Source organism: Mytilus galloprovincialis, chromosome 12, assembly GCF_965363235.1.
Source record: "Mytilus galloprovincialis chromosome 12, xbMytGall1.hap1.1, whole genome shotgun sequence".
Lineage (NCBI taxonomy): Eukaryota > Metazoa > Mollusca > Bivalvia > Mytilida > Mytilidae > Mytilus > Mytilus galloprovincialis.
Genome location: NC_134849.1, coordinates 35694841 through 35700840, shown reverse-complemented (window position 1 = coordinate 35700840; position 6000 = coordinate 35694841).

Here is a 6000-nt window from a genome sequence, read left to right as displayed (position 1 = left end):
TTAAGAAGACATGTCGTCGTGTAGCACAACTGTTTTACACTAACTATTTCTGTAAAGTTAATATGGGCAAAATTGACCAAAACTAGCATTAGAGATAAGTCCCTGCTAAACTGAAGTCTTCATGTTTCAGCTTTGGAGTTCCCAGTGAAGACATTTTTTTGGCTTCATACATTTGAGGTATACAGTTACTGAATGATGAAAAAGATGAAAATCTCTGGAACATATTGACATATACTCGACTTTTAACATATTTGAACTGCTTAACATTTTTAAATGGCGTCAATAGACACATTGGAAAAGTCGCAAATTTTTAACCTACGATGTTCTATTTCATTTGTTAAATAGACAGATTTGCCATCCATACAAATCTGACATTTAAATCCACAATGCCATCTGAAAAAAACCTAATGTTTAAATGTGGGGGTAATCTTCCCTATAAAAGAAATAGTATAACTAATCATTTTAAGCCATTGGTGTCCCCCTAAAAGACACAGTACTTATAGTTTACATTCATAAACATGACAGGAACTATATTTATAGACAACCGAAATACGAGCGACAAAACAAGTCATTCTTTTTTCATTTTTTAAATAAGACCATTTCTTCTTTTTTGTATAAGGTCCTTTTATCTTCTCTTCATCTTTTATCAGATACGAAATAACACCTTAAACTGCATGTTTGAAAATTGACAATGTCCATAAAAACAAAATTGTTGTAAACGTCAATGAGCCGCAACCTAGCGACAAATATAACCAAAAGACACATGTGCAAGTTTGACGTTAAAAAGAGATGTGAGTTTCCCTCAATAAGACAGCATCCCAGCGACAAAATATATGTATGAATGAACTAATCACTTGACTCATTCTACACATATTTGTTTTCTCTCTCAATTGTTTGGTATTTTCCAATAATAAAATTACTGTTCGCATGCAATAGTTAATACTGATGAAAAGTAGCATTAAACACTTCAAATCGATAAATCCATCATTGTTTATTTCAGACGTGTTCTACACCGATCATTGGTTTGGTAAATAAGAATCTATTAACTGGAATTGTTATTTCACTAGAGCAATGTTTTGCATCACATACTTTTTACTATATCTTTTGCATTATGACTGTAATATTAGCCGCTGGTCATGAAGCAGTTTCATGGAAATTAATGATTTCTTGTATATTTCTAACAAAAGATACTTTTAAACCCGGAGTATGATGAACACGTCAATCAACTTTATGGAAAGAAAAAAAAAACGGTATATGAAAAAGTAGTATAAAGGGTTGGAAGAATAGAACAATGTAGGTAGGACCTGTTTTTTAAGGTCTTTGTTTCCATCACAAATAATGTGTGGTGACCTTTTGTTTGTAAGTCTATACTATGTTAAACTTTTTTTAAGTTATAGTAAACTTGTCATACAACTTCAGGTCGACACCATTATATATAGAATTTTTATTTTCAAAATGACAGGGTATTTTATGTGTCAAAGAATTTCCAAAATTCTGTGAATGTATCGCGCAGTCTCTATTTCAATGCATCATTCTGTAGTTAAGAAGACATGTCGTCGTGTAGCACAACTGTTTTACACTAACTATTTCTGTAAAGTTAATATGGGCAAAATTGACCAAAACTAGCATTAGAGTTAAGTCCCTGCTAAACTGAAGTCTTCATGTTTCAGCTCTGGAGTTCCCAGTGAAGACATTTTTTTGGCTTCATACATTTGAGGTATACAGTTACTGAATGATGAAAAAGATGAAAATCTCTGGAACATATTGACATATACTCGACTTTTAACATATTTGAACTGCTTAAATATTTAAATGGCGTCAATAGACACATTGGAAAAGTCGCAAATTTTTAACCTACGATGTTCTATTTCATTTGTTAAATAGACAGATTTGCCATCCATACAAATCTGACACTTAAATCCACAATGCCATCTGAAAAAAAACCTAATGTTTAAATGTGGGGATAATCTTCCCTATAAAAGAAATAGTATAACTAATCATTTTAAGCCATTGATGTCCCCCTAAAAGACACAGTACTTATAGTTTACATTCATAAACATGACAGGAACTATATTTATAGACGACCGAAATACGAGCGACAAAACAAGTCATTCTTTTTTCATTTTTTAAATAAGACCATTTCTTCTTTTTTGTATAAGGTCCTTTTATCTCTCTTCATCTTTTATCAGATACGAAATAACACCTTGAACTGCATGTTTGAAAATTGACAATGTCCATCAAAAACAAGTGTGTTGTAAACGTCAATGAGCCGCAACCTAGCGACAAATATAACCAAAAGACACATGTGTAAGTTTGACGTTAAAAAGAGATGTGAGTTTCCCTCAATAAGACAGCATCCCAGCGACAAAATATATGTATGAATGAACTAATCACTTGACTCATTCTACACATATTTGTTTTCTCTCTCAATTGTTTGGTATTTTCCAATTAGACAATATATGTATAGTGTCTTGAAATATGAAATTTATTTGTATGAGGCTTAGAAACGGGGGAAATGCGAGGTTCTACCGAGCATTTTCCCGTTTCGTGCCGAATACAAATAATTTTCATATTTCAAGACACTATACGTATATTGTTTTTATACTGAGATCGATAAAGAATTGAAAAAATAATAAAAATATGAAACAAATATTGTTAAAAAAAAGTGTTTAGAATTTCCCTCTTGGGGTACCATTTTTGGGTATTTCCCTTTGAGCGTAGTCCAGGCGGTACAAAATTGACATTTTCAGGGAAAAGACAGGGAAATGAACTCTAATTAATAACATTTGATAAATCATGGTATATAAATTACCAATTTGAAGACATAACAAGTTTAATTCATAAAAGTTTGACCATTGTTACTACACGTTGTCATGGTTGTGACGTGACGTTGTAAGTAGGCGGGGCTTATAGGTGAGTTGAGGTCATTGACGTATAAAGCTAACGTTTATACGTATAGCTTTATCTGTATAGTAAAATAGCTGATTGCAGTATAATAATAAAATTACTGTTCGCATGCAATAGTTAATACTGATGAAAAGTGGCATTAAACACTTCAAATCGATAAATCCATCATTGTTTATTTCAGACGTGTTCTACACCAATCATTGGTTTGGTAAACAAGAATCTATTAACTGGAATTGTTATTTCACTAGAGCAATGTTTTGCATCACATACTTTTTACTATATCTTTTGCATTATGACTGTAATATTAGCCGCTGGTCATGAAGCAGTTTCATGGAAATTAATTTCTTGTATATTTCTAACAAAAGATACTTTTAAACCCGGAGTATGATGAACACGTCAATCAACTTTATGGAAAGAAAAAAAAAACGGTATATGAAAAAGTAGTATAAAGGGTTGGAAGAATAGAACAATATAGGTAGGACCTGTTTTTTAAGGTCTTTGTTTCCATCACAAATAATGTGTGGTGACCTTTTGTTTGTAAGTCTATACTATGTTTTAATTTTTTTTTAAGTTATAGTAAACTTGTCATACAACTTCAGGTCGACACCATTATATATAGAATTTTTATTTTCAAAATGACAGGGTATTTTATGTGTCAAAGAATTTCCAAAATTCTGTGAATGTATCGCGCAGTCTTTATTTCAATGCATCATTATGTAGTTAAGAAGACATGTCGTCGTGTAGCATAACTGTTTTACACTAACTGTTTCTGTAAAGTTAATATGGGCAAAATTGACCAAAACTAGCATTAGAGTTAAGTCCCTGCTAAACTGAAGTCTTCATGTTACAGCTCTGGAGTTCCCAGTGAAGACATTTTTTTGGCTTCATACATTTGAGGTATACAGTTACTGAATGATGAAAAAGATGAAAATCTCTGGAACATATTGACATATACTCGACTGTTAACATATTTGAACTGCTTAAATATTTAAATGGCGTCAATAGACACATTGGAAAAGTCGCAAATTTTTAACCAACGATGTTCTATTTCATTTGTTAAATAGACAGATTTGCCATCCATACAAATCTGACACTTAAATCCACAATGCCATCTGAAAAAAACCTAATGTTTAAATGTGGGGATAATCTTCCCTATAAAAGAAATAGTATAACTAATCATTTTAAGCCATTGATGTCCCCCTAAAAGACACAGTACTTATAGTTTACATTCATAAACATGACATGAACTATATCTATAGACAACCGAAATACGAGCGACAAAACAAGTCATTCTTTTTTCATTTTTTAAATAAGACCATTTCTTCTTTTTTGTATAAGGTCCTTTTATCTCTCTTCATCTTTTATCAGATACGAAATAACACCTTGAACTGCATGTTTAAAAATTGACAATGTCCATCAAAAACAAGTGTGTTGTAAACGTCAATGAGCCGCAACCTAGCGACAAATATAACCAAAAGACACATGTGCAAGTTTGACGTTAACAAGAGATGTGAGTTTCCCTCAATAAGACAGCATCCCAGCGACAAAATATATGTATGAATGAACTAATCACTTGACTCATTCTACACATATTTGTTTTCTCTCTCAATTGTTTGGTATTTTCCAATAATAAAATTACTGTTCGCATGCAATAGTTAATACTGATGAAAAGTGGCATTAAACACTTCAAATCGATAAATCCATCATTTTTTATTTCAGACGTGTTCTACACCGATCATTGGTTTGGTAAACAAGAATCTATTAACTGGAATTGTTATTTCACTAGAGCAATGTTTTGCATCACATACTTTTTACTATATCTTTTGCATTATGACTGTAATATTAGCCGCTGGTCATGAAGCAGTTTCATGGAAATTAATGATTTCTTGTATATTTCTAACAAAAGATACTTTTAAACCCGGAGTATGATGAACACGTCAATCAACTTTATGGAAAAAAAACGGTATATGAAAAAGTAGTATAAAGGGTTGGAAGAATAAAACAATATAGGTAGGACCTGTTTTTTAAGGTCTTTGTTTCCATCACAAATAATGTGTGGTGACCTTTTGTTTGTAAGTCTATACTATGTTAAACTTTTTTTAAGTTATAGTAAACTTGTCATACAACTTCAGGTCGACACCATTATATATAGAATTTTTATTTTCAAAATGACAGGGTATTTTATGTGTCAAAGAATTTCCAAAATTCTGTGAATGTATCGCGTAGTCTCTATTTCAATGCATCATTCTGTAGTTAAGAAGACATGTCGTCGTGTAGCACAACTGTTTTACACTAACTGTTTCTGTAAAGTTAATAATATGGGCAAAATTGACCAAAACTAGCATTAGAGTTAAGTCCCTGCTAAACTGAAGTCTTCATGTTTCAGCTCTGGAGTTCTTAGTGAAGACATTTTTTTTGGCTTCATACATTTGAGGTATACAGTTACTGAATGATGAAAAAGATGAAAATCTCTGGAACATATTGACATATACTCGACTGTATATTATCAAGATGCTTGATTTCATGATTGACAACATATTTGGTACGTACGGAGGACGTGTTTTTCAACAGACTGTCGGCATTCCAATGGGAACAAACTGTGCCCCTCTACTCGCCGACTTGTTTCTTTATTATTATGAGGCTGACTTCATGCAGGAACTTCTTAGGAAGAAAGACAAGAAGTTAGCAATATCCTTTAACTCTACTTTCCGCTATATAGATGATGTTCTTTCACTAAACAATTCAAAATTTGGTGACTATGTGGAACGCATCTATCTAATCGAACTAGAGATAAAGGATACTACAGATACAATTAAGTCGGCTTCATATCTTGACTAACATCTAGAAATTGACAATGAGGGTCGGTTGAAAACAAAACTTTACGACAAAAGAGATGATTTTAGCTTTCCAATTGTGAACTTTCCATTTCTAAGTAGCAACATTCCAGCAGCACCTGCATACGGGGTATATATCTCCCAATTGATACGATATTCCTGTACTTGCATTTCCTATCATGATTTTCTTGATAGAGGTTTGCTGCTCACAAGGAAGCTATTAAACCAAGAGTTCCAAATAGTGAAGTTGAAATCATCC